Raw genomic sequence first — 14,033 nt, 5'->3', positions numbered from 1 at the left:
GAAAAATGATGTGCAACTCAAAAGAAGAGGTCGCCAAGATTCATGGGATGACGCAAGGTCTAACGTTAGGACTTCTGCAGATTCACAAGTTTCAGAGATAACTGAGGTGACACAGGGATATGAGATAGTTGAGGTGGGAAATAACAGCCCATACAAAGATATTTACTTGAATAAATTCTATGTGTACGAGGAAAATGAGAGTAGGAATTCTGCTAAACATGAGGAAAGGGAGAGATACATGCAACTTTCTGGGAAGAATATGGTAGAGGACAAGAAAAATAGGACTAACTCTTTCAACCATCCTCTGTCCATACCCAAGCGAGGAAACGCCGACACAACCAATTGGAAAATTATGAACCAACCCCCCGAGAGCTCCGCTAAGAAAAACTTTGACGAAAATAAGAGCATGAAACAACCTGATCTTGAAGAGACGCTGGATACTCCGGCTCTTGATGAAGCTGCTGTTAAGGCCATCATTTCTATCTTGAGCGGATACATAAGGAGTTTTCTTAAGGACGAAGATTTCAGGACATCCCTTAGTCACAATAGTTTTGCTTCCCTCAATTTCATTGGATTAGAAGAAGGCCTGAATACTGAAAGTAAAGTAATAGAAAATCTTGAACAAGCTATAGAGACAGTGGAAAGAGCAGCAGAGGACAGTGCGAGTGTAAAAGAACTGAAAAAAGCTTCGTTACAGTTAAGTGTTATTGTAACACCCGGTATTTTTAATTACATAAATCCGCCTGCATAATTAGGATATTTAATTATTTAAATTTATGATTTATGGGTTAAATAATTATGTGAATTAGTTATGCATGATTTAAGTTATTTTTTAAGCATTTAACCCATAATTAGTGATTTTTATGATTTTTAGTATTTTCATTATTTAATCGCGTAGACGGGACCGTGGACGGACGAGATGACAACTTTCTAGCCAAATTATTTTATGAGCCTTTTTGGAGCCTTAAAATATTATTTTGAGTTTTATTATCTCAAAATTTTAAGTATTTAATTTTATTTAATTTTAGGGGTCATTTTTTTTATCCAAAATTAGTCAAAATATTGACTTTTTAGTATTTTTAAAATTCCCCTAAATTATTATTTCGAGATTTTATTTAGGTGATCAGATTTTTAAATGTTTATTTAAGAGTTAAGTTGTATTTTAACTATTTTTAAAACCTTTTTATTAAATTATTTAACCTATATTCTAATTAACCTAAAATTATATCCCAATCCCTATTCTAGTCGATCACTCCTTCTTCCCTAGCATCAGCCGTCACCTCCATCTTCTTCATCAGATAGCCACATCCAAGGAGACTCCATAGCCATTTTTCAAAGGTTCCAAGCAAGCTAAAGCATCCCGTCGTCGCCCCGTCGTCCCGAAGCCCGTCATACACGCGTTTAGCTCTTCAAATCGGTATTAAGGCATGTTTCTTTCCACTTTTCAAACCTATATCAGTGTATGTATGCGTGTGGGTGTGTAACATCAAAATATATTATTTTGACAGCAAGTTTTTTTCGAATTTCCTTCTCTATTGCACTCGATTGGCACTTTGATGATTCATGCGCACGTTTTCTTGTCCATGGCTAGGTGGACTGCTGGTCCACGGTTAGAAGGGTTCTTTGGGGTCCCTAAGGTCGAATGGTAGGGTCGGACAAGGGCTGGAATGGGCTAGGACCAGGCTGGTTCGAACTGAACCATGATCGGCCATTTTTCTGCGCAGCTTAGGTTATGGTGGAAGAGGGTTCGGGGTAGGCTAAGGGGGCAGCATGGGGTTCGGACCAGGGGGTGGTTCGAACCGGCAGGACCCTGGGGAGGTCCTGCCGGCGGGGCTCCGGCCACGGTGGCCGGAGCTGGGCTGCAGCAGGCCGTGAAGGCCTGCTGCTCACGCAGCCGTGCGGCCGAGAGAGAGGAATAGACTAGGGTTCGGGTCTAGGGTTTCTGATGGTTCCGGGTCGGGTCTTGGGTCCGGGTCGGGTCTAAAATAATATGGGTTAAGTTAAGTGGGTCCGGGTCCGGGTTATTTTATTTGGGCTCGGGTATTTTTATTTTTAAGTCTTTAAGTTAATTAGGAATTAAATGGGCTAATTAAATTCCCAAAAATTTAATTAGTACCATTTAATTTATTTTGGGCTCCATTAAATTATTTTGGGTTATTTTAATTATTTTTGGGCTTTCAATAATTTTTATTTAAATTTTTAAGTTGGCCAGAAATTTTTATGGGCTTGGGAGCCCATGAAAGTTAATGGGCTTTTGGGCCCATTGGGCCAGGGACAGTGTTATTGGGCCTAAGTTAGTCTTAATGGGCTTTGGTTGATTTATGGGCCAAGTCTTAAGTTAAGTTAATGGGCTTGAGTGTAGGGCCAGCAGTCCAGAACCATCCATGAGAAAAAAATTGCATGTGTCCTGATTATATATTTAATTATTTTTATGCATTTAAGTTATTTTAATATTTATATGTTAGTAAGAAAATTAAATTAAATATATATGAAGGACACACAATTTATTTAAGTACATGCATTCATGAAATCAATTTTTTATGCTATGATTTAATTTCTATGGTTGAGCAAATAAAATATTTTAGGTGGAAATTGAAGTAGTGTGGCCATTTATGTATGGGCAGTTTCTGCCATTTATGTATGGGTGGTTCGCCACCAGCCTCGTACGATGGTTTCTTAGACTGATCAGTCGCACTATGGGTCACACTTACGGATAGGACCATTCGATGTTCAGAAAATAAATGCTCAACAACTTATGTATGTATGATATTATGTATGTTATGTATGTTTAATTATGTAATTTATGTTATGTAATTTTTAAGCATGCTCATTCATGTATATGTATGTATTAGTATTAAATTGATTTAAATTATTTTAAACCCTTGTTAGTATGCATGTTGGGCCTCTAGGCTCACTACACTGATATGGTGCAGGTGAGTACGTAGAGGAACAGGTTACTCCTACCGGTGGTGAGGATGTATGAGTAGCGCTGCAGTAGCCCCGTGACCGTGACAGCTTCTGAGTCACCGTGCTGATGTCTTATGATACATTTTATTATTTTTTTAAGGGTTGAGGTGTTGGAATATTTTATTAAATATTTTTAGTGCATGCACGCTTTTTATTTATTCTATTTATGCAGTACATTTTTAAATTCTAGGGTTGACTCAGATGTTTCATTATTTTAAAGAATTCATTTTCTTCAGTTTTTATTTGTTATTTAATTAGTCATGAATTTATTTTAAGTATTTTATTCTGTGCATATATGTATGGGCATATATGTACATATTTCTATTTAGTAGTATAAAAAAAAAAAAAAATTTCCGCATATTTATTTATTAGAGAGTTAGGGTCGTTTCAGTTGGTATCAGAGCACGGTCCTTGGAGGGGTCACTACTGCTTTGCGAGCTCAGAAATCCACGCTACCGGTCTGTAAGTTTTAAATGTTTATAGTATGATTTAAATTTCTAGAATTTAAGTTAGCCTTAATTTTAAACACTTAGTTATGCATGGCGATTTACGTAAATAAATATGTGGTGGTGCAGAATGCCTCCCAGACAGGTGAACTGACGTGGGAGACCTCCACATCCGCCTCCACCTCCACCGCCACCTCAGCAACACCCCATGACAGCACTGGAGCAGGCCAGTGCCACGATGATGGCGGGTATTACTGCCTTGCTGGAGCAGCAGGCGGCCCGTCCCAGACTGTCCCACGAGGAGGACGTCGCAGAGAGGTTCCAGAAGAAGGGGCCTAAGGAGTTTTTGGGGACCACCGATCCTTTGGTGGCTGAGGGATGGATTCGCTCTCTTGAGTCCATCTTCGACTATATGGGGAACACAGACGCCGACAGGGTGAGCTGTGCTACGTATATGATGCGAGGCGATGCAGCCCTTTGGTGGGAGGGTGCAGTCAGAGGAGTCCATCTACCTACACTGACGTGGGCTGAGTTCAGGCGTATCTTCTACGCCAAGTATTTCACTGAGGATGTGCGCAGTCGCATGATCCGGGAGTTCATGAGTCTCCGTCAGGGGGACAGATCTGTGGTGGAGTACGTGAGCCAGTATGAGAGGGGCTGTCATTTTGTACCCATGATTGTTGATAGTCCGCAGGAGAAGCTGCGACAGTTTGTTGAGGGCCTGAAGGCTGAGATCAGGCATGACGTACGTATGGCAGAAGTCTTTACATATGAGTCTGCAGTCAGCAGGGCCTTGCGTTCCGAGGAGGGACGGAGGGAGATACAGAGAGAGCAGCAGGGTAAGAGGCAGTTTGTGCAGACAGGGTATCAGCGACCATCTTCGCAGCCACCTGCGAAGAAGCAGTCTATAGGGCCATCTAAGGGCCCGAATCAGCAGAGGCCTCAGGGGAAGCCACAGCAGCAGACTAGGGGCGGGGCCCCTACTCCAGGGAGATATCCAGTGTGTCCGAAGTGCCAGAAGATGCATTCCGGGCAGTGTCTATTGGGAGCAGGAGTCTGCTATCGTTGCAAGGAGCCAGGGCATCAGATTGCCAACTGCCCGCAGAGGCAGAATGTCAGTGGGCGAGTTTATGTGATGCAGGCTGAGGAGGCAGACCCAGATACCTCCTTGATCACCGGTATACCTAACCCCTAGAATTTTTTTTCATATTTTGCTTTTGTTTATTATGATTATATCTGAATGCCTGTTGCATGAGTTTAATTATCAGCATGCTAGAATAAGAATTTTGTTTCGTTGTGATTAGAATTAAGGATTTTAGTGTTTTAACCTTGGGAGCATAGTGGTATGAATTGTTGGAAATCTTCTACGTGCAGGGAGAATTCTAGTTGGAGGCAACTCCACGTTTGCGTTGCTAGATTCAGGAGCCACGCATTCGTTTATCTCCCGGGATTTTATCAGACGGATAGGCATTACACCAGAGGTTGTAGACAGTGGTTACGATGTTACCATGCCATCCGGACAGATTATCACTACCACTAGTGTCATCAGGGATCTGGCATTGGAGCTGCAGGGACACTCCATTCGAGCAGATCTAGTGGTTCTTCCATTGACTGGGTTTGACTTGATTTTGGGTATGGACTGGCTATCAGTTAATGGAGCTTCGATTGATTTCCGACGTAGGACAGTATCAGTGAAGCCAGCAGGAGGTGAGATGTTTACTTTCTTTGCATCTCAGTCTAGCAGTATTCCTCAGATGATATCACTTGTCCGTGCGAGGAAACTGTTGCGCAGTGGATGTCAGGGTTTTCTGGCTAGTGTGGTCACTACCTCAGATGTTTCTAGCAGATCTTTATCAGATATAGAGGTGGTACGTGACTATCCAGATGTTTTTCCTGACGATGTTGCAGGAGTTCCACCAGTGAGGGAGGTGGAGTTCAGTATTGAGTTGTTGCCGGATACTGTGCCTATCTCTAAGGCACCGTATCGACTTGCTCCTACAGAGATGAGGGAGTTGAAGGAGCAGATTCAGGAGCTGTTGGAGAAGGGCTTTGTTCGCCCTAGCTTTTCTCCATGGGGAGCTCCAGTGTTGTTTGTGAAGAAGAAGGACGGCAGCATGAGATTGTGCATTGACTACCGAGAGCTCAACAGAGTCACAGTGAAGAATAAGTATCCGCTACCGAGGATAGAGGATTTATTCGATCAGTTGCAGGGAGCTTCGGTATTCTCCAAGATCGATCTGCGATCTGGTTACCATCAGCTGAGAGTCAGAGATTCAGACGTGTCTAAGACTGCCTTTAGGACACGATATGGACACTATGAGTTCTTGGTGATGCCCTTTGGGTTGACCAATGCTCCAGCAGTTTTTATGGATCTCATGCATCGTGTTTTCCAGCCGTATCTAGATCAGTTTGTCATTGTATTCATTGATGATATATTGATCTACTCGAGGAGCATTGAGGAGCATACACAACATTTGCATACAGCCTTGCGGACTTTGAGGGAGCATCGACTGTTTGCAAAGTTCAGTAAGTGTGAGTTTTGGTTGGAGTAGGTGGCGTTTCTAGGCCACATTATTTCTAGAGATGGGATTGCAGTGGATCAGTCCAAGGTGCAGGCAGTGAGGGATTGGGGGATTCCAAAGAATGCTTCGGAGATTCGTAGCTTCTTGGGTTTAGCAGGATACTATAGGAAGTTCATCAAGGGTTTTTCCTCTATTGCAGTACCCTTGACTTCCTTAACCAAGAAGAACGCGAAGTATAGTTGGAGTCCAGACTGTCAGAGGAGCTTTGATCAGCTGAAGGATGCACTTACTTCAGCACCAGTGTTAGCTATGACAGTGCCCCATGAGGAGTTAGTGGTGTACACCGACGCGTCCAAGCTTGGTTTGGGCGCAGTACTTATGCAGAGTGGCCGAGTTATCGCATATGCGTCGCGACAGTTGAAGATTCATGAGCAGAACTATCCGACGCATGATTTGGAGCTTGCAGCAGTGGTTTTTGCGTTGAAAATCTGGAGGCACTATCTTTACGGCGAGAAGTGCAAGATTTTCACCGACCACAAGAGCCTCAAGTACTTCTTCACTCAGAAGGAGTTGAACATGAGGCAGCGCAGGTGGCTTGAGCTTGTGAAGGACTATGATTGTGACATTAGCTACCATCCGGGTAAGGCTAATGTAGTGGCAGACGCTTTGAGTCGAAAGTCATCAGTGGTATCATGTTTGACTGTACAGTTACCACTACAGGCCGAGATTCAGAGGTTTGGTTTGGAGTGCTATCCGAGCGGCCATGCACCGAGCTTGTCAGTGTTGACGGTGCAACCAGTTTTGAGAGATCGGATTAGAGAGGGACAGTCCACTGATGAGGAGCTACAGCGATGGAGACAGAGAGATGAGGCCAGAGGTAGTCTCTTGTATACAGTGGAGGATGGCATCGTTCAGTACCGTGGGAGGATGTGGGTACCGAACGTTGATCAGTTGAGAGCCGAGATTCTAGCAGAGGCTCATGCATCTCCGTACTCCATTCACCCCGGAAGTACGAAGATGTACCGGCAGCAGGCCAAGAAGGCCCGCTGCTCTCGGCCGAGACCTAACGAGAGAGGGTGGTTTCGGGCTAGGGTTTCTAGTGGGTTCCGGGTCGGGTCTTGTTGCCGGATACTGTGCCTATCTCTAAGGCACCGTATCGACTTGCTCCTAGAGAGATGAGAGAGTTGAAGGAGCAGATTCAAGAGTTGTTGGAGAAGGGCTTTGTTCGTCCTAGCTTTTCTCCATGGGGAGCTCCAGTGTTGTTTGTGAAGAAGAAGGACGGCAGCATGAGATTGTGCATTGACTACCGAGAGCTCAACAGAGTCACAGTGAAGAATAAGTATCCACTACCGAGGATAGAGGATTTATTCGATCAGTTGCAGGGAGCTTCGGTATTCTCCAAGATCGATCTGCGATCTGGTTACCATCAGCTGAGAGTCAGATATTCAGACGTGTCTAAGACTGCCTTTAGGACACGGTATGGACACTATGAGTTTTTGGTGATGCCCTTTCGGTTGACCAATGCTCCAGCAGTTTTTATGGATCTCATGCATCGTGTCTTCCAGCCGTATCTAGATCAGTTTGTCATTGTATTTATTGATGACATATTGATCTACTCGAGGAGCATTGAGGAGCATACACAGCATTTGCATACAGCCTTGCAGACTTTGAGGGAGCATCGACTGTTTGCAAAGTTCAGTAAGTGTGAGTTTTGGTTGGAGCAGGTGGCGTTTCTAGGCCACATTATTTCTAGAGATGGGATTGCAGTGGATCAGTCCAAGGTGCAGGCAGTGAGGGATTGGGGGATTCCAAAGAATGTTTCGGAGATTCGTAGCTTCTTGGGTTTAGCAGGATACTATAGGAAGTTCATCAAGGGTTTTTCCTCTATTGCAGTACCCTTGACTTCCTTGACCAAGAAAAACGCGAAGTATAGTTGGAGTCCAGATTGTCAGAGGAGTTTTGATCAGCTGAAGGATGCACTTACTTCAGCACCTGTGTTAGCTATGACAGTGCCACATGAGGAGTTAGTGGTGTACACCGACGCGTCCAAGCTTGGGTTGGGCGCAGTACTTATGCAGAGTGGCAGAGTTATCGCATATGCATCGCGACAGTTGAAGATTCATGAGCAGAACTATCCGACGCATGATTTGGAGCTTGCAGCAGTGGTATTTGCGTTGAAAATCTGGAGGCACTATCTTTACGGCGAGAAGTGCAAGATTTTCACCGATCATAAGAGCCTCAAGTACTTCTTCACCCAGAAGGAGTTGAACATGAGGCAGCGCAGATGGCTTGAGCTTGTTAAGGACTATGACTGTGACATTAGCTACCATCCGGGTAAGGCTAATGTTGTAGCAGATGCTTTGAGTCGAAAGTCGTCAGTGGTATCATGTTTGACTGTACAGTTACCACTACAGACCGAGATTCAGAGGTTTGGTTTGGAGTGCTATCCAAGCGGCCATGCACCGAGCTTGTCAGTGTTGACGGTGCAGCCAGTTTTGAGAGATCGGATTAGAGAGGGACAGTCCACTGATGAGGAGCTACAGCGATGGAGACAGAGAGATGAGGCCAGAGGTAGTCTCTTGTATACAGTGGAGGATGGCATCGTTCAGTACCGTGGGAGGATGTGGGTACCGAACGTTGATCAGTTGAGAGCCGAGATTCTAGCAGAGGCTCATGCATCTCCGTACTCCATTCACCCCGGAAGTACGAAGATGTACCGAGACTTACAGTTATCGTATTGGTGGCCCGGGATGAAGAGTGATATCGGGAGAGTGGTGTCAGAGTGCTTGACTTGTCAGCAAGTCAAAGCAGAGCATCAGCGTCCAGCAGGACTTCTTAGACCTCTCCCTATTCCGGAATGGAAGTGGGAGAATATTACGATGGACTTCGTGGTTGGCTTACCGAGGAGTACTAGAGGGTGTACAGCGATTTGGGTGATTGTGGATAGACTCACCAAGTCAGCTCATTTCTTGCCGGTAAGGACTACTTACACTTTGACACAGTATGCAGAGCTTTACATCAGAGAGATTGTTAGACTGCATGGCATACCAGTGTCTATCGTGTCAGACAGAGATCCGAGGTTCACCTCAGCATTTTGGAAGAGTCTGCACACAGCTTTGGGGACTAGACTCTTGTTCAGTACAGCTTTTCATCCCCAGACAGATGGTCAGTCCGAGAGAGTGATCCAGGTTCTCGAGGATCTCATGAGAGCTTGTGTCATCGATTTTCGAGGATCTTGGGAGACTAGACTGCCATTAGTGGAGTTTACCTATAACAACAGCTTTCAGTCGTCTATAGGTATGGCTCCATACGCAGCACTGTATGGGAGGAGATGCAGATCTCCGGTGCATTGGGATGAGGTTGGAGAGAGGATTTTGTTGGGTCCAGAGATTGTGCAGCAGACAGCTGACATTGTGACGCAGATTCGAGACAGGATGAGGACAGCGCAGAGTCGGCAGAAGAGTTATGCGGATGCCAGACGACGCGATTTGGAGTTCGCGGTAGGTGATCACGTATTCTTGAAGGTGTCACCTATGAAGGGAGTAGCGCGTTTTGGGCGGAGAGGCAAGCTTAACCCGAGATATATAGGGCCATTCGAGATCTTGGAGCGAGTTGGCACGTTGGCCTATCGTTTAGCTCTACCTCCAGGGCTAGCGGCAGTGCACAACGTTTTCCATGTATCCATGCTTCGGAGACATGTCTCCAATCCGTCGCATGTGTTGGATTTCGAGCCCTTACAGTTGCCACCAGATCTTGTTTACGAGGAGAGACCAGTGCGGATCTTGGCTAGAGAGGAGCGGAGGCTTAGGACGCGGGTCATACCGATGGTCAGAGTCCAGTGGCTGAATCACTCGGAGGAGGAAGCTACTTGGGAGACCGAGGAGGATATGAGGACTCGCTACCCGGAGTTGTTCGGGTAAGTACTTTAATTTCGAGGACGAAATTCAATTTAAGGGGGGGAGAATTGTAACACCCGGTATTTTTAATTACATAAATCCGCCTGCATAATTAGGATATTTAATTATTTAAATTTATGATTTATGGGTTAAATAATTATGTGAATTAGTTATGCATGATTTAGGGTCGTTTCAGTTATTACTGGATTAAATTCAAAGGATTTGAAGGATGGTTTTACGTCTGGAATCCCAAATTTGAAATTGTCAGCTTGTGCTCATCTGTATCTCAGTGTGATATATGTGATACAAAAGAAGGACAAGATTACCGCAAAACATATTCTTCAAGTGTTCCGTGATTCTCCTTTCCAGGCACGAGTAGCTTTGTTACCTGATTTATGGGACCATGTTTTTCTGCCAAATCTCTTACATTTGAAGCTCTGGTATGATAAAGAAGCTCGTTCTGTGGCAGATTCGCCTGTTTCAAAAAACATCAATCTTCTTGATAAAGTCTATAATGAAACATTGGATTCAGGAACACACCAATTCGCCAAGTACTACAAAGATTGGCTAACTGAGGATCTTGAAGCACCTTCACTCCCTGTGATCAAAATTCCTTCTTTCTCTGTACAACTGATGCCAAAGGGAGGCCTGCACGGCCACACAAATAGTCCTGCTAGTTATGTCTCACCTCAGCCAATGGTCAGCAAAAAACTCTATGATGAAGTATTTAGTCGTGCACGTAAAACGGGGTTTGAACTGGAAATTTATGAAGAGGAGAACTTTGAAATAAGTGCTAGAAGCTCAAATAGTCCTGCCCCAGAAGACAAGCAACTGATAGTATATGATTCATTTACCAGCACAAATCAATGCTTTGAACCAGACAGCGAATCTCTACCTGTATGTGTTCCAAATTTTAATAATTTATCACATAAGGCATTAATATGTAGGCTCTAATTTCCTCAAATATTGAAGATTCATTGTGTTTGTTGTGTAAATTAATGAAGCTTCCCCGAAACTTTGCTACTTGCGATATGACACAGCAAGCTCTCATGAATTTCTAACTTTTTACAGGGAGATATATGTGTAGCCAATGAAACGCACTCAAAAGTTCATTAGGAGTAACAAAGCCTGATGAAAGATACAGAAATTCTCAGAGTTATCAAAAAAAATATTCACACCCTACAGCCTTGGTGATACTCTGTCCACTGCTAATGCAAATATACGTATTACGAGTTCCTTCCACTAATTTTTTTATATTTTCCTTGATGCAGCAAATTGAATGTGAGAGTAATGTTCAAGGTTAGTGAAGATAGATTCATACCAACATAGGTTCTTCTTGTAACCATTGTTTATGTATTATTTCTTATATAATGCAGAACAAGCGGAGAATCATGAAAAGTTTAGAGATAAACCTGCACTTTCAAGCATCCCCAGCGACTTCGTATGCCACTTGACTGGCCTTATTTTTGAAGATCCAGTGACCCTTGAGACAGGTCAAAGTTTCGAACGGGAAGCTATCATTGACTGGTTCAATAAAGGATCCACTACTTGTCCAGTCACCGGAAAAACATTACAATTTCAAGCTGTACCGCCTACCAATCTCATCTTGAAGCGTGTTATCGACAATTGGAAGAGTGACCACTTTCAGCATATCTTGGCTGTAGTCTCTCAAGTAGCTGCAAATTCTGCAGAAAATTCATTTATATTAAATGATGATATGATCATATGTATCTTGGAACAACTTCTTGTTGTTTTAAATGGAACGAAGAGAGTAGAGAACTCAAAAAGAGTTCTATCTCTTGGGGGCTTGCAGTTTCTCCTGAAAAGGTTTCATAGTGGAAACGATAAGGAGAAGACGTTTATCTTACCTTTGTTGTTGTGTTGCATTGAAGCTGATGAAGAGTGCAGGAATGATCTTTCAATAAACATGAGCAAGTCAAGTCTGCTTGATCTACTTCACGGTGAGCAGTTGAAGACAGTGTCAGATGCAGTTTCACTGCTGACTGAACTCATTTGCTTGAACAGGTACTTCCAGTCCTGGAAACAATATCATGGATTCTATGACATTTTAAACTTTATTTCTCGAAGCTATTCTTTTTAAAAAATTGTATTGTATGTTAGGAGGAGGGACTCTCAAATTTTCTTAGAAGGTGTAGACGAAGAACAGTTAGCGAATGCGATGGATGATTTGTTAATACATCTCAAGACGTGCACACTGGAAGAGACGCCTGCAGTTGCTATTCTGATTCTACATTTGAATATTCTGGTGAGTGTTATAGTTTATCCGATTTCTTAATGATGAATTTTCTTTAAACTGTAGTGGGTTTGATCACAAACTAGCCATCTTGGAAATGTCTTTGGGTTTGCAGTCTCAACTACAAACGAGTAACGTGTATAGACAGGAGGCGGTAGATGCGCTTACAGTCGCTCTGGGACAAAGCTTAACGGATGAAAAAGTCCAGAAGAAGTGTTCCAGAGCTCTCTTAGTCCTTGGAGGCTGCTTCTCTTCATCTGGGAAACTCATGACAGAGGATTGGATCCTTAAACTTGCTGGATTTCTCAATGGTCCTGACTGGGATATTACTGATGATGACTCCTATGATATGTCATTTGATGGAAGAGCGACAATGGTACATCACTTCTTCTTTCTTTTTTTTTTTCATTTTGTATCCAACTAAATAAATTATATATTCTGAACATTGGCTGCCAAAATTTACTAGAATTCTGGCAATTCAAAAAATTCGAAGGTTGATTCTCAGATCGAAGACAGTGAAGAGGAAAAGGCAAGGGAGAGTTGGCTAGTGAGTTTATCAGCTTCACTGCTTGAGGATGGGACTAAGCCTTTCTTGGAGACTGTATGCAAGTGTTTGAATTTAGGGAACTCGGATTTGGTCCGAGTATGCTTGGTAACAATGGCCTGGTTGAGTTCTTCACTTGCTTCATTGCCAGATACAGAATTTCAACTCTATGCTTTCTCAGCTCTCATCTCTCCACTCAAAAAATAAGCCTGTATTCATCGTATTTGATTGCATATATATTGATTGCATAGCATACATTCATAGATCAGTGATTTGTTATGCTATCATCTGTATCTGATGAGCCTGTATTCATAGTATTTGCTGAAATTTTGCCTTTGAGTAGATGGAATACATTTCCAAGATTAGTCATAGAAGATGAAATAAAGAATTGAGGAAATAAGATTGAATGTGTTGATATCAGGCGTGAGATATTAATCTAGAATGCATTATAGATGTTAATGCAATAACTGAGTACCAGTTACCAGTTGATTGAATCCGTTCACTGATAAAGAAATAGATATGACTAGCAATTTATGATATGAGTTTCAGAAATTAGATTTTGTTATTTTGGTACTGGTTATATCACGTTTGACCGTGGAAGAATGTCAGCAGAAGTCTAGTCGATATATTGAACTAGTACAGAATTAACCTAGAATTGACAGCTATGTCAGTGGTTAGAATGTACATACATAGTTCAATGACATATTTCGACTTTCTACGACATGAATGCAGTTCTATATAGAGTGGTGTCTAGTACAATGGTATTATGACAACTTTTATAGAAGAGCATTACTTAAATTGGAGAACTTCAGAAACAACTAGCAGATTGCGTAGAAAAGAGTTATGTAGTACCGAAATGATGATTAATTCTATGACAATAAGTTAAGTCGAAAAGAGTATATTCGACTATTGTCAGCTGAGAATTAAGAATTAATAAATGAACTCATATCAATAAAGAATAAGAAAAATCAGTTACAGTTGAGCTTTTTCTTCAATTTATCTGAAGCTATTCCATCATAGAAATCATGATTCTTGAATTTCTTGCTATCGATTTTGAGGTTTTTGTATTCGACCTCGATCGATTTTGATTGACTCTTATTCCTTTGCTAGAGTCTGTTTTGATTCATTTGCATTGAGTTTTGAAATGCTAGTGAGTTATTTTCACTTAGCAAATTTTGTCATTCAGAATAGTTGATTTTGAATGACTTTGAATTGAGCGAGTTCCTTTGATTTGAAATTTGAGAATTATTGATTATTTGATGTGTTTATTCAGTATATCTTGATGTATTTGGCTCGTAACTGATAGAAATTCAGATTCAGATCATCAGTAAGATTTATGGGTTTTAGCTGATTGCTGGATTTATTGAGTACAGATATATACTTGTTGAATGTTTATGCTTGACA

The 14,033-nt window shown here is 42.4% G+C and overlaps 1 pseudogene; it reads left to right on the top strand.

Annotated features, from left to right (window-relative positions):
* Window positions 1-238: 238 nt before the first annotated feature.
* Window positions 239-12,836, top strand: LOC140871137 (uncharacterized; annotated as a pseudogene).
* Window positions 12,837-14,033: the final 1,197 nt, after the last annotated feature.

Source organism: Henckelia pumila, unplaced genomic scaffold (genome assembly GCF_033568475.1).
Source record: "Henckelia pumila isolate YLH828 unplaced genomic scaffold, ASM3356847v2 CTG_417, whole genome shotgun sequence".
Lineage (NCBI taxonomy): Eukaryota > Viridiplantae > Streptophyta > Magnoliopsida > Lamiales > Gesneriaceae > Henckelia > Henckelia pumila.
The sequence above is the reverse complement of the archived record's forward strand: the minus strand, read 5'-3'. Positions and strand labels throughout refer to the sequence as shown.